Below are 16,741 nucleotides of genomic sequence, written 5' to 3'. Positions count from 1 at the left end.
CATACGCTGCGTGGAATAATGGACAGGGCACTTGAGGCAGAACAGAGGCAGGAAGAGGAGGACTTCCTTGCCTCTCAAGGCCCCCTTTATCCAGACAGTGTTCCTGCTGTGCCACCCATCACACAGGAAGAGGGTGAGGAGGAGGAAGAGGAGGAGGAGGATGATTGTGTCAGCATGGAGGTGGAGGCTGGCACTCAGCATCAGCAGCAGCAGTCTTATAGGGATGATTTACAGTCCCAAGAAACACGTGGACTTGTACGTGGCTGGGAGGAGGTAGCTGCGGATCATGTTGTCCTTAGTGACCCAGAGGACTCCGGACCGAATGCCTCAGCTAACCTACGCTGCATGGCCTCCCTGATCCTGCAAAGCTTGCGGAAGGATCCTCGTATTCTTCGGATCAAGGAGAGGGACCATTACTGGCTGGCCACTCTCCTTGATCCACGGTACAAGGGTAAGGTTGCCGACCTTATCTTGCCATCGCAGAGGGAGCAGAGGATGAGACATCTCCGGGAGGCCTTGCAGAAAGCTCTGTGCAACGCGTTCCCAGAGACTGGGAGGTCACAAACTCCTGGTCCTGGACAACGTGTTGCTGAGGCATCAGTCAGAAGGAGCGGTGGAGAAGGTGGCCGTCTGACTGATGCTTTCAGACAATTTTTTAGTCCGCAGCCCCAAGGTATGATTGGTTCCAGCACCCATCGCCAGCGTCTAATTTACATGGTGCAGGAATACCTAGGGGCAAGGTCAGACTTGGACACCTTTCCCACTGAAAATCCTCTGGCTTACTGGGTCTTGAGGATGGATCACTGGCCAGAGCTTGCACAGTATGCAATTGAGCTACTGGCCTGTCCTGCATCCAGCGTTCTTTCGGAACGCACCTTCAGTGCTGCTGGTGGCTTCGTTACCGATCACAGGGTGCGCCTGTCCACCGAATCAGTTGATCGACTGACCTTCATCAAGATGAATCAGTCTTGGATCACCCACAGCTACCAAGCACCTGAAGCTGATGTAACCGAATAATTTTTTTTGAAATACCACATCCCTTCAAGACTGCCTATGCTGATGCTGAGTGACTGTCCTGTTATGTTGATTGTCTATCCTCTTCCTCCTCCGCTGATATGTTGGAAGAACATTTTTGGTTCTGGGTGATGCCAGCAGCCCAATTTTTCTGCCCCTGTTTAACAGGGGCGTTTAAGTACAATTTTTGATGCAATGCTTTGCAGCAGGGCTAATTCCTGCAAAAAAACTAGAGTATATGGCAGAGGTTGCAGTGTGATGGCACCAGTGCCTAAGGCCCAATTTTTCTGCCCCTGTTTAACAGGGGCGTTTAAGTAAAATTTTTGATGCAATGCTTTGCAGCAGGGCTAATTCCTGCAATAAAACTAGAGTGTATGGCAGAGGTTGCAGTGTGATGGCACCAGTGCCTAAGGCCCAATTTTTCTGCCCCTGTTTAACAGGGGCGTTTAAGTACAATTTTTGATGCAATGCTTTGCAGCAGGGCTAATTCCTGCAAAAAAACTAGAGTATATGGCAGAGGTTGCAGTGTGATGGCACCAGTGCCTAAGGCCCAATTTTTCTGCCCCTGTTTAACAGGGGCGTTTAAGTAAAATTGTTGATGCAATGCTTTGCAGCAGGGCTAATTCCTGCAATAAAACTAGAGTGTATGGCAGAGGTTGCAGTGTGATGGCACCAGTGCCTAAGGCCCAATTTTTCTGCCCCTGTTTAACAGGGGCGTTTAAGTACAATTTTTGATGCAATGCTTTGCAGCAGGGCTAATTCCTGCAATAAAACTAGAGTGTATGGCAGAGGTTGCAGTGTGATGGCACCAGTGCCTAAGGCCCAATTTTTCTGCCCCTGTTTAACAGGGGCGTTTAAGTAAAATTTTTGATGCAATGCTTTGCAGCAGGGCTAATTCCTGCAAAAAAACTAGAGTGTATGGCAGAGGTTGCAGTGTGATGGCACCAGTGCCTAAGGCCCAATTTTTCTGCCCCTGTTTAACAGGGGCGTTTAAGTAAAATTTTTGATGCAATGCTTTGCAGCAGGGCTAATTCCTGCAAAAAAACTAGAGTGTATGGCAGAGGTTGCAGTGTGATGGCACCAGTGCCTAAGGCCCAATTTTTCTGCCCCTGTTTAACAGGGACATGTAATTACAATTCTTGATATAATATTTCACAGGAGGGCCCCTTCCTGTGCCCACCCAGAGTAACTGTGAGGACTTATAGTGTTGTGGCACCAGCACCACAACCACCAAAGGTCAATTTTTCTACCACTGTTCAACAATGGCATGTAATTACAATTCTTGATATAATCGTTCACAGCAGGGCGCTCCAGCGGCCACCAAGAGTCACTTTGAGGGCTTACAATGTTGTTGCAAAACCAACACCTTGTTCCGCCATTTCTGCAGAGCATATAGGGCAGGCCCCTACTTTCAAACATCCAATTTACAAACATCTCCTACTTGCAAACGGAAGGAGACAACAGCAAGTGAGATGAAAAAAGATGGACGACAAAACAAATTATACAGGGGTGATAACCCTTCCCTATGTTTTCCAAAAAGCTTAAAGATATTTTTTTTGACTGGAGCTACACTTTAAAAATGTACCGGTTGAAAATGACAAACAGATTCAACTTAACACAACAAACCTACACAGTCCCTGTCTTGTTTGCACCGCCTGTATACTGCTGTTCTGAGTATATAGGGCCTGGGGGCCACACGCATTTCCTTTTTTTTAATATGGGTACAGGGTTCCCCTTAATGTGCGTACAAGACCCAAATAGGCTGGTAATGGGCAGGGAGGGCTACCCATGCCATTTTTCTGAATGATTTTCAACCATATTGCAGGAACCAGATATAACATTAAAACCGCAAGCAGTTTTAAATGGTGTTATTTCCGTTTAATGTCATTTTGTGCAGAGACTGTTCTAAACACGGGAAACACGTGGCACTTCACAGGCATACTATATAGACACCCCCCAGGCACCATATTTAAAGGAATATTTCACTTTTTTTTTTTTCACTTTAATCGTCATTAAAATCAGTGCTCCCGCCAAAACGGTAGTTTTTAAAACTTTTTTTTGCAGTGACCCATGTCCCCTGAGGCAGGAGGCAGATCGCCAAACCCTTTTTAGCATACTATCTTGCATATTAGCCGTTAAAATTAGCACTTTCCAATTCGAACGTTCGAGTCCCATAGACTTCAATGGGGTTCTAACGTTCGTGCCGAACGCGGGGGTCGTTCGCAAGTTCTGGTGCGAACCGAACCGGGGGGTGTTCGGCTCATCCCTAGTTCTGACTCGAGGTCACATCTTGCTCCCCATGATACTCTATGGGCATTCCTTTCTATTATTTATCTGTCATTCCATACAAACCAATAATAATCCCACTTAATCTGAATTTTGGACATCACCACTGGACATAGAGAGTATGTCTGCTAAAGACTGATCTGATATGACCAATGGTTTTGACTCCAGGTCACATCATTCTCCCCATGATACTCTATGGGCATTCCTTTCTATAATTTATCTGTCATTCCATAGAAACCAATAATAATCCCACTTAATCCGAATTTTGGACATCACCACTGGACATGGAGGGTATGTCTGCTAAAAATTGATGGGATATGACCAATGGTTCTGACTCCAGGTCACACCTTGCTTCCCATTATACTCTATGGGCATTCCACTCTGTCATATGTATGTCATTCCATAGAAACCAATAATAATCCCACTTAATGTGAATTTTGGACATCACCACTGGACATAGAGAGCATGTCTGCTAAAGATTGATCCGATATGACCAATGGTTTTGACTCCAGGACACATCTTGCTCTCCATGATACTCTATGGGCATTCCTTTTTATTATTTATCTGTCATTCTATAGAAAAAAATAATAATCCCACTAAATGTCTAATTTGGACATCACTAACAAACATAGAGAGTATGTCTGCTAAAGATTGATCTGATATGACCAATGGTTTTGACTCCAGGTCACATCTTGCTTCCCATTATACTCTATGGGCATTCCACTCTGTCATATGTATGTAATTCCATAGAAACCAATAATAATCCCACTTAATGTGAATTTTGGGCATCACCACTGGACATAGAGAATATGTCTGCTAAAGATTGATCTGATAGGACCAATCGTTTTGACTCCAGGTCACACCTTCCTTCCCATTATTCTCTATGGGCATTCCACTCTGTCATATGTATGTCATTCCATAGAAACCAATAATAATCCCACTTAATCTGAATTCTGGGCATCACAACTGGACATAGAGAGTATGTCTGCTAAAGAATGATCTGATATGACCAATGGTTTTGACTCCAGGACACATCTTGCTTCCCATTATACTCTATGGGCATTCTACTCTGTCATATGTATGTCATTCCATAGAAACCAATAATAATCCCACTTAATCTGAATTTTGGGCATCACAACTGGACATAGAGAATATGTCTGCTAAAGAATGATCTGATATGACCAATGGTTTTGACTCCAGGACACATCTTGCTTCCCATTATACTCTATGGGCATTCCTTTCTATTATTTATCTGTCATTCCATAGAAACCAATAATAATCCCACTTAATGTGAATTTTGGACATCACCACTGGACATAGAGAGTATGTCTGCTAAAGAATGATCTGATATGACCAATGGTTCTGACTCCAGGTCACACCTTGCTTCCCATTATACTCTATGGGCATTCCACTCTGTCATATGTTTGTCATTCCATAGAAACCAATAATAATCCCACTTAATGTGAATTTTGGACATCACCACTGGACATAGAGAGTATGTCTGCTAAAGATTGATCTGATATGACCAATGGTTTTGACTCCAGGTCACATCTTGCTACCCATGATACTCTATGGGCATTCCTTTTTATAATTTATCTGTCATTCTATAGAAAAAAATAATAATCCCACTTAATGTCTAATTTGGACATCACTAACAAACATAGAGAGTATGTCTGCTAAAGATTGATCTGATATGACCAATGGTTCTGACTCCAGGTCACATCTTGCTTCCCATTTTTCTCTATGGGCATTCCACTCTGTCATATGTATGTCATTCCATGGAAACCAATAATAATCCCACTTAATCTGAATTTTGGGCATCACCACTGGACATAGAGGGTATGTCTGCTAAAGATTGATCTGATATGACCAATGGTTTTGACTCCAGGACACATCTTGCTTCCCATTATACTCTATGGGCATTCCACTCTGTCATATGTATGTCATTCCATAGAAACCAATAATAATCCCACTTAATCTGAATTTTGGGCATCACAACTGGACATAGAGAGTATGTCTGCTAAAGACTGATCTGATATGACCAATGGTTTTGACTCCAGGTCACATCTTGCTTCCCATTATACTCTATGGGCATTCCTTTCTATTATTTATCTGCCATTCCATAGAAAACAGCTGTAATCCCAAATAATCTCAACCTTACAATCTGCTACTCTACTTGAGGAACAGCTGTGGTAAAGGATAAATTGCTATGTCACTCAGATTTGCCTGAAAATGAGTTTAGATTTTATTTCCCATTATACTCTATGGGCATTCCACTCTGTCATATGTCTTGTCATTCCATATAAAACAATAATAATCCTGTTTAATTTGAAATTTGGACATCACTGCTGAACATAGAGAGTATGTCTGCTAAAGACTGATCTGATATGACCAATGGTTTTGACTCCAGGACACATCTTGCTCCCCATGATACTCTATGGGCATTCCTTTTTATTATTTATCTGTCATTCTATAGAAAAAAAGAATAATCCCACTTAATGTCTAATTTGGACATCACTGCTGAACATAGAGAGTATGTCTGCTAAAGATTGATCTGATATGACCAATGGTTCTGACTCCAGGTCAAATCTTGCTTCCCATTATACTCTATGGGCATTCCACTCTGTCATATGTTTGTCATTCCATAGAAACCAATAATAATCCCACTTAATGTGAATTTTGGACATCACCACTGAACATAGAGAATATGTCTGCTAAAGATTGATCTGATAGGACCAATCGTTTTGACTCCAGGACACATCTTGCTTCCCATTATACTCTATGGGCATTCCTTTCTATTATTTATCTGTCATTCCATAGAAACCAATAATAATCCCACTTAATGTGAATTTTGGACATCACCACTGGACATAGAGAGTATGTCTGCTAAAGAATGATCTGATATGACCAATGGTTCTGACTCCAGGTCACACCTTGCTTCCCATTATACTCTATGGGCATTCCACTCTGTCATATGTTTGTCATTCCATAGAAACCAATAATAATCCAACTTAATGTGAATTTTGGACATCACCACTGGACATAGAGAGTATGTCTGCTAAAGATTGATCTGATATGACCAATGGTTTTGACTCCAGGTCACATCTTGCTACCCATGATACTCTATGGGCATTCCTTTTTATAATTTATCTGTCATTCTATAGAAAAAAAAAATAATCCCACTTAATGTCTAATTTGAACATCACTAACAAACATAGAGAGTATGTCTGCTAAAGATTGATCTGATATGACCAATGGTTCTGACTCCAGGTCACATCTTGCTTCCCATTATTCTCTATGGGCATTCCACTCTGTCATATGTATGTCATTCCATAGAAACCAATAATAATCCTATTAGCTATTAGTTATCTATTTTTCACTGATTATTGATCAAATTCACGATTATTTTTAGTGGCGCGGAGTTTAATAATCGCTGTTTATCAGCTATTTTGTTCACATTTATTCTAGTACCAAGATTTTCTTGTTTACTTTAAAAAACTCACGCAGACATGGATGTGTTCAATTTTATGAAAGAAAGGCACATTAATTTAGAGGAAGTCTTTCAACAGACTCCCAGTCCTAATTTAGATCTAGAAATAGGCTTTAAACAACTACAAACAGACATGGAAAAACAAATTAGGTTGTGGTGGGATGTGGCTTCATTTGATATGTATATGGAAAAAAGCTTGACTCCAAGGAGACTCAGGTGGGACATCAGTCCCAATGAGGGGACTGAAGATCTCCAAATGTTGGATGAATGGTACCAGTTTTTCAATGCCTGTGAGCAAAAATTGATGCAACTCATGGTCAGGAAAAGGAAAGCCAAATCAGCGATTTTGGATGCCAAAATCGCAGACCTTAAAGAAAGAATGGTGCCATTTAGTGCCACTGATGAATACTCAGAAAGAGCTAAATCTCTACAGAGTCATTTAGCCAAATATGATAGTGAAATTAAAAATAAAAAAATAAAAAAATATCAGAGAGATATTAAAGATTTCGAACAAAATAAAGTATATAAATGGCAGGAAACTCTTTTGGCTACATCTGGCAGTGAGACTTCAGGGGGTAGGGAACCCACTCTAGATCCATTGACCAAAGCCAAACCAGTCTCTAGCACCCCTAAGAAAAAAATCAATACCAAACAAGTGGGTAACTCTAAAACTCATTACTATCCACCCCCTAATTCTTATCCCCACTCCTCCCCTCGCCCGGTACATACTTATAATAGGTACGGTCCTTTGGACAATAGATATCCTGATTATAATTATTATGAACCACCAAGAAATCATTTTCCACCGAGACCTCCTAGAGGTGCCTTTAGGGGTAATTTTAGAGGGAGACCAGGGCCTCATCAAAACCACTACCAGGGGGAAGGGAGAGGATGGAAAGGGCCTTACCGTATTCCTCCTACCCCTTACCCCCCACAAGAACCTATAGAAAATGAGGAAAGAGAGGAGGCAGGAGAAAGAAAAAGAAAGAGAGACAATTAAATAAGGGTATTTTCAATCTAGCAGGCGTCGAGCTCTCTGAGAAAGAATTAGAAGTATTAAATCAGGGTTTAAAATTTGCACCTAATAAAGATGTGAACAAGTTTGAATTATTTGTTGATATCGAGAAATACGTGAGGAAACTTAATATTAAAAAACATTTCATTAACCCTAATATGGGGACTAGTGCCCCTACCACTGAGTCTTTATATGTACATAGTGGGTTAAAAAATAATTCTGTCTTTAATCCTAAGAAAGGAACGCATCACCACATAGAAGTGTTTAAAAATATGGTTCAACAAGATGTGAGGAATTTAGAAATTAAAAGACAGGCTAAAAATAAAACCATATGGGAAAGCATAAAAATGATAGAGGAAAATAAACAGATAGTGATAAGAGCGGCAGACAAGGGGGGAGGCCTCGTGATATTATCCCGAGACTATTATTATCAGGAAATGGGACGATTATTAAATGACACCCACACCTACAAAAAATTAAACAGTGATCCGACGTCAAAAATAAAAACATTATTGATAGAGTGGGTAACTGAGGGCCTATATAAAGATATTTTAAATCAAAAAGAAGCAGATTATCTCATACCACACGCTCCCAAAATTCCGGTTATGTATATTTTACCAAAAATACACAAAAATAATGAAAGACCTCCAGGTCGACCTATAATAAGCGGGATAGAGTCCCTGTTAGCCAGGCTGGGAGAATATCTAGATGGTTTTTTTAAACCACTAGTGAGAAACAGTCCCTCGTATTTAAAAGACAGCAGAGATCTGTTAGTACTTTTACAGGATTTGGTGGCATCAGAAGATATTATTATGATTACGGTAGATATTGAGTCACTCTATACTAACATCCAGCATAAAGATGCACTTACAGCAACAAAGTGGGCACTAACAAAAGAATCTGAATTAAAAAAGGCCCAGATAAATTACCTGATCAGAGGCCTAGATCTCGCTATGACCAATAATTTTTTTTGGGCCAACAATGAGTATTACAATCAAGTATCAGGAGTGGCCATGGGAGCGCGTTATGCTCCCAGTGTAGCCAATATTGTCCTTAATAAATGGGAATCAGAAACCATCTATAAAAACATGCATAAATCTCTTGTTTTTTATAAAAGATATATAGATGATGCAATTCTCTTTTGGAGAGGTACTTTAGAGAGCTTCAAAGACTTCTTGAGCAATATGAATGCTAATCAATATTGCCTGAAGTTTACAGCTGAATTTAGTAAGGTGCAGGTGAACTTCCTGGACCTTACTATTACAAAAAAGCACAATAAGTTTGTGACTAAAACCTATTTTAAAGTCACTGACAGAAATGGGTATGTGCCCACACATAGCTGCCACCACCCACAGTGGATAGGGGCTGTTCCAAAAGGACAGTATATGCGATTAAAACGGAATTGTGAGGAGGAGTCAGATTTCCACTCACAAGCTAAAGTGCTAACCAGTAGGTTCTTGGAAAAAGGTTACTCACAAAAAACTTTAGAGAAAGTGGTAACACAGGTGTCACAGATGGATAGAAAATCTTTATTGGTATCAAAGGTTAAAACTGAACATCAAGGAGTAATACCTTTTGTGACAGGGTTTAATAGGCAATATAGACAAGTTGAAACCATTTTTAAAAAATATTGGCCCATTTTACAACGTGATAAAGATCTGGCCTCGATCATTCCCCAGAATCCTAAATTTATTTACAGAAGGGCACCGAGTTTGAGAAACCAATTAGCTCCTAATGTTCCGGACCCCCCAAAAAAACTTGTAACCTTCCTTGATGGATCCGGCTTCCATTATTGCACTAGATGCAAAGCCTGCAAGACCACCAGAGGACCCGGTTCATCAAGGAAGATTACTCAGTTTCAATCTCAAGTCACTAAACGGGATTACAAAATCAAACCACTAATTACATGTAACTCAGACCATGTAACCTATGTGCTTGAATGCCCTTGTTCCATGCAGTATGTAGGTCGAACTACTAGACAGCTAAGAATTAGAATTAATGAACATCTTACAAATATAAAAAAAGGGTTTCCCAATCATAGCGTGTCTAGACATTTTAAAACACATCATGATAGCGATCCTTCACTCTGTAAATTTTATGGGATCGATAAGATCTCAAGACATTGGCGAGGAACCCATATGACAAGGGAAATATCAAAGAACGAAACGAAGTGGATATATAATTTACAGACTATGCAACCCCTAGGAATGAATATAGAGCTCGATCTAAATTGCTTTCTGTCCAATGATTAAAAAGTTTCCCATTCTTCTTATTTTCAACCTTTTTTTAGAGTTACTTGGCGTTCTCTTCTGCCTGTTGAGTTTGGTTGATATTCCCTCACATCTGGCAGATAGAGACAAGGCCGGATTTTTTGGTAGTAGGATATTCAGGAATTTTTTTATATATATATTTTTTTATATATATATTTTTTAAGAATTATCTAATTATTAATTACAAAAAATAGCCCGCCCCTTTTTTTGTCTTCTATGTCTGGCTAGAGTTAGAATATTTCTGGTCTTTAGACTGACATCTAGTGGTCAATTTACAAATTGCAAGGAACTTGCCCCCCCTTTTTTTTTCCAATGGACAATTCCATTTGATTATAAGTACATTCCTTCTTATATTTCTCTATAAAAAAACTTTTTTATTTTAGAATATATAACTCATCCCTTCGTTTTGGGAGTAATATGTTCGAAATGTTTATTATATATTTTTTTAGTTATGTTTTAAGGAATCATTATTGTTGTTAGCCTTAAGTGGGACTGAGGCTGCGCATTAAATTTAGTGTTTCTTGATTGGTCTATGGATTAATCAAGACACTATAAAGAACATTGACTTTTGTTACTGGGTACGCTTCCTGATGACGTGTCAAACGAAACGTACGTCGAGGCGGTATCCAGTCACGTTCGTTTACGTCTAGTTCCGGTCGTCCTTGGTCATCGGCTGTCCTTCGGTGGAACGCACGCCTTACACCACGAGGAACTACGTATCCATTACGAAATTTTTGTTTTAAGCAAGCAGCCCCAGTGCCAGGTTGGGCACCTACACATGTAAGCAGCCACTTGGCCTTATGTTTTTTAAATTGATTTTATGATTAAACGGTATTATGCTATGGAATTTTGTTTGGCTTTTTTTATGACCTATCTGAGCCTATGAGGAAGAAGCTTCTGTCCATATGAGGTCCATCACATTCCATGTCAGCAGGGAATCAACCTGCATAAGCCTATTTGACTATCTTTTTAATTAAAGTAGTCAACAGCATCTGGTAAGAAGACATCTTTATCTTTAAAAGTGGGGTGTTGTTTTTTCCTTATCCATAAGTTGGTTGGTGAAGGGACGGTTTATCACGTTATAGAAGATTTAAACTTTTTCCGATTTATGGATTCAGAAGGAGTTTTTCACTGAAAAAATCACATTTGTTTTCGGACTTTGGAGTTCCATTACCTGAACGTGGGACTTTATTTACTTTGCTTGCATTTTTTGTTGTTTATTGCAGCTTTGTGATATGGTGTGGATTATTTTAGATGTTTCATGATTGTCACTTTTTTTCAAATTTTTTTTGTTATTTACATCTGCACTAGCGCCCCTATCATTAGTATATTTCTAGTATGACAAGTTTTTCCTTGTTTTTTTAGGGAGCAGCTATTAGTTATCTATTTTTCACTGATTATTGATCAAATTCACGATTATTTTTAGTGGCGCGGAGTTTAATAATCGCTGTTTATCAGCTATTTTGTTCACAATAATCCCACTTAATCTGAATTTTGGGCATCACCACTGGACATAGAGGGTATGTCTGCTAAAGAATGATCTGATATGACCAATGGTTTTGACTCCAGGACACATCTTGCTTCCCATTATACTCTATGGGCATTCTACTCTGTCATATGTATGTCATTCCATAGAAACCAATAATAATCCCACTTAATCTGAATTTTTGGCATCACAACTGGACATAGAGAATATGTCTGCTAAAGATTGATCTGATATGACCAATGGTTCTGACTCCAGGTCACACCTTCCTTCCCATTATTCTCTATGGGCATTCCACTCTGTCATATGTATGTCATTCCATAGAAACCAATAATAATCCCACTTAATCTGAATTTTGGACATCACCACTGGAAATAGAGAGTATGTCTGCTAAAGACTGATCTGATATGACCAATGGTTTTGACTCCAGGTCACATCTTGCTTCCCATTATACTCTATGGGCATTCCTTTCTATTATTTATCTGCCATTCCATAGAAAACAGCTGTAATCCCATATAATCTCAACCTTACAATCTGCTACTCTACTTGAGGAACAGCTGTGGTAAAGGATAAATTGCTATGTCACTCAGATTTGCCTGAAAATGAGTTTAGATTTTATTTCCCATTATACTCTATGGGCATTCCACTCTGTCATATGTCTTGTCATTCCATATAAAACAATAATAATCCCGTTTAATTTGAAATTTGGACATCACTGCTGAACATAGAGAGTATGTCTGCTAAAGATTGATCTGATATGACCAATGGTTCTGACTCCAGGTCACATCTTGCTTCCCATTATACTCTATGGGCATTCCACTCTGTCATATGTTTGTCATTCCATAGAAACCAATAATAATCCCACTTAATGTGAATTTTGGGCATCACCACTGGACATAGAGAGTATGTCTGCTAAAGAATGATCTGATATGACCAATGGTTTTGACTCCAGGACACACCTTGCTTCCCATTTTACTCTATGGGCATTCCACTCTGTCATATGTTTGTAATTCAATATAAAACAGCCGTAATCCCAAATAATCCCAATCTTACAATCTTCTACTCTACTTGAGGAACAGCTGTGGTAAAGGATAAATTGCTATGTCACTCAGATTTGCTTGCAAATGAGTTTATATTTTACTTCCCATTATACTCTATGGGCATTCCACTCTGTCATTTACCTTTGTTATGCCATAAAAAACAACATTAATCCCATCTAATCTCAATATTAAACATGGCCACTGATATTTAAAAGTAGGTCTTTAAAAAAAATAAACATTTATATGTCAAAAGAGTCTGTCACAAACTGAATTTTTTTTCCATTATTCTCTATGGGCATTCCACTTTGTTCCATTATTCTCTATGGGCATTCCATCTCCCTGTTAAAGTCTATGGGCATTCCATTCTGTCATTCCTTTTAGTATGTCCCCTCCCCCTCCTACCTGTCTATTTTAACACTAACCCCTGAAGGAGCTGCTGGTTTGATTGGGCTTACCGTTACCTTCTTCACATGGGACAGGGCACATGGCAGGGCACATTACATGGGGCAGGGCACATTACATGGGGCAGAGCACATGACAGGGGACATTACATGGGGCAGAACACATTACATGGGACAGGGCACATTACATGGGACATTACATGGGGCAGGACACATTACATGGGACAGGGCACATGGCAGGGCACATTACATGGAACAGGGCACTTGACAGGGCACATTACATGGGACAGGGCACATTACATGGGGCAGAGCACATGACAGGGGATATTACATGGGACAGGGCACATTAAATGGGGCAGGGCACATTACATGGGACAGGGCACATTACATGGGACAGGGCACATGGCAAGGCACATTGCATGGGGTGGGGGACATGACAGGGGACATTGCATGGGATGGGGGACAGGATAGGGGACATTACATGGGGTGGGGACATGACAGGGGACATTACATGGGGTGGGGGACATGACAGGGGACATTACATGGGGTGGGGGACATGACAGGGGACATTACATGGGGTGGGGGACATGACAGGGGACATTGCATGGGATGGGGGACATGACAGGGGACATTACATGGGGCAGACTGTTGGGCATATTGTGGGGGGAGGGGGTGGAGGGGACACAGCTGGGCACAGTACCGGCTTCTTCTTCTGGCTTCAGAGCACGTTTTAAACTTCTCCTCCAGTGGCGCGCTGTTCCCCCTCAGCCCTTCCTCCTCTTATCCTGTCCAGTGTCCACCTCAGATGATGTCACATACTCAGGAAAGAGAAGAGGGGAGGAGGGGCCTGCAGGGAACAGCACACTCCAGCCAATAGGATGCCAGCCGCTTCCCTGCCTATCTCTGCCTGTGTCTGTGCGATCTTCCTGTCAGTTGGCTAACTGACAGTTAGATGTCCGCGGAACCCCTGGGGACCTCTCACGGAACCCTAGGGTTCCGTGGAACCCCGGTTGAGAAACACTGTTGTAGAACATGCAGGAAACTAGAACTTGTAGAACACTCGTGTGATACCTGAATCTTTCAGCCAGTTTGGCGATACCCACGAGACTGGATTCACTTTGGTACTTCAGCCCCACCAGGCTCTTGCTAAGAAGTCAACCCGTACGTGGCCTTCTTCTGAAGAGTCCTCCCCTGGATAGCTACGAAGTTGCTGGGCTTCTCCACGACCGGAGACAGCACCGAACCACCTCAGAATCCCTTCTTTAGTTTCCTTGCCTCAGGCTAGCCAGCCCGAGACATAAAGTCGGGTGGATCCGCACCCCAGGCCATAGCCTTCCTGGGGGCTGGTCAGGAGGATCAGGACCATGGAGTCAGAACATACTTCTGAACCGGAACCCCGAACCACGTGACGTCCGCATCTTAAGTACCCTCTCCCAGAAAGCACAGCAAGAGTGATACTCCCACTGGGCGGGCTCCGAGAGAAAGTAACCTTAAAGCACCCAACCAGACTGTGTTAACATGCCTGCCAGAAGAGACAGCGCCCCTGGTGGCCAGGCTGAACATCCTATAGTTGAGTCAGACTGATGCTGAGGTCCAAATTTGGAACAATTGTACCCAAACCAAACTGCAGTTCAGGTGTAACATTAACTTTCAAAATATATAGTGCATGCTCTTCAGGAGACGGCGCTACACTATACATAAGGCATAGAAAAGTTTGTACAGACCTAAAGTCAGCGCGTGTTCCTGCTCCCCCTCCTCTTGTGTGTGTGTGTGTATATACAAGAAAGAAGGGGGAGGAGAGAGCTTCGTTCTGCGTGTGTGTGTGAGGCTGCAGGGACGGGAGACATGCATCTGCATCTGAAGCATGTGAAGTGATGTGAAGGCGGGCTGTGTGTGTGAGAACAAGTTAAAAGAGCAGTAGAACACTGACAATATGTGCCCCCCCCCCTCGGCCTGCGCCCCTGGCGGTCGCCAGTCTGGCCAACCTCTTGGTACGCCCCTGCTCAGCATTTATTTATTAGGACCTACATGCCCGGGGTGGAGAGGGAGGGGAGATTTGTTGACATCAGTGGTCACATGATCAGGAGCTAGACCCACCGACTTATGATTATTCATAAGGACCAAGAGCTGCCTATGACTCTCAGCACAGGAAGCTCTGCTGCCCATGGATGCATATCTGCAGCCTTTGGGCCAGTGCCGGAACAAGATCATCCAGCACCCAGGGCAAAGATGTCAAATCCCACCTCCCCCATTATGTACAAGCTTATTGGGAGAAAGTGGAGAGAGAAAGCACAGCCCGCACCTCTTCCCGCCTCTCCCCTCCTTGCCACTTCCAGGGCTGAGCTGACAGAAGTAGTGATGGCCCTGTCACCAGGGTCGTCTAAGGCAGGGCAAAAAAGGTATCTGCCCTGGACCCCATTATTGTTGTGGGGCCCAAAGCTGCTGCCTCATACTTGCCAACTATCCAAGTTCAAACTCCTTTGTCCCTTAAAGTTTTAGTCCCGTGCTGTGTCCCTATATCTCAGTTTAAAGTTGTTACTAATGCTGCTCAGCTTTGCCTATTGCTGTTTATGATGACTCACTTGCAGACCCTGTTTTTGCATGTAAATAACCTCTATTGATATGCAAATAGAGGCAGCATTCATATGTATATTTTGACCCCTGAGGTCATATCCACCATCACTTCTGGTAAATGCTGCCCACTGGGGAGGTAAGGGGGCATGCTTGAAAGTCCTACCTACAACTGTCGTCATTAAGCCTAACATCAGCCTGTTCTGCAAAGGTAAGCAGATTGGAGGTGGAACCCTTCTTCAAAATAACATGGTGCCGCAGCCCTGTGAATTGCGGTGCATGTGAATACACACATCTCAGCAGATGCGTGAGGGTGTCATTAAGAATTAATGACACTGCTGTGCATCAGCTAAAGGGGAAGACATTTCTGTGGTGTCGGTAAAGCGATTTAGTTACATTGGTGGTCAGTGTAAATCTTCTCATTACATCGGGGCTTGGTGAACAATCCTTTCATTCACAATAGTGGCCAGTGTGAAGGTCCCTCTTACATTGGTGGTCAGTGTAAATCCCTCCTTATATTAGTGGTTCCTGTGAATGCTCCTATTACATTAGTGGTCAATGTAAATCCCCACTACATTAGTGGCCAGTGTAAATCCCCATTACATTAGTGGTCAATGTGAATCCCCATTACATTGGAGTTTTCTGTCTATTGATGGGTCCCCTCGCCTCCCCAGTCCATGGTGTGCAGGCAGTGAGGAGATGATGTGCTGTAACCTTTAGCAACCAATCAGTGAGGAGATGATGTGCTGTAACCTTTAGCAACCAATCAGTGAGGTGATGATGTGCTGTAAGCTCTAGCAACCAATCAGTAAGCAGTAATGATGTGCACTAACCTCTTGCAAACAATCATTGAGCTGCGGTACGGTTATGCAGTAACCTCTAGCAATCAATTAGTAAGCAGTAATAATGTGCAGTAACCACTAGCAACCAATTTGCAAGTGGTAAAGATGTCCAGCGACCTCTAGCAACCAATCAGTGAGCAGTATTGATGTACAGTAATCTCTAGCAACTAATCAACAAGCAGAAGTCATGTGCTGTAACCTCTAACAAATAATAAGTGAGCCATAAAGTGTTCTGTAACCTCTATCAGTCAGTCAGTGAGTGGTAATGATACACTGTATCCTCTGGCAACCAATCGCAACCACTGCCTGATCTCATTCAGTAAACAGAT

The sequence above is a fragment of the Lithobates pipiens genome, unplaced genomic scaffold (genome assembly GCF_037356315.1).
Source record: "Lithobates pipiens isolate NorthernLeopardFrog02 unplaced genomic scaffold, aLitPip1_a1.2 Scaffold_19, whole genome shotgun sequence".
Taxonomy (NCBI): Eukaryota; Metazoa; Chordata; class Amphibia; order Anura; family Ranidae; genus Lithobates; species Lithobates pipiens.
This window is presented reverse-complemented; position numbering follows the sequence as displayed.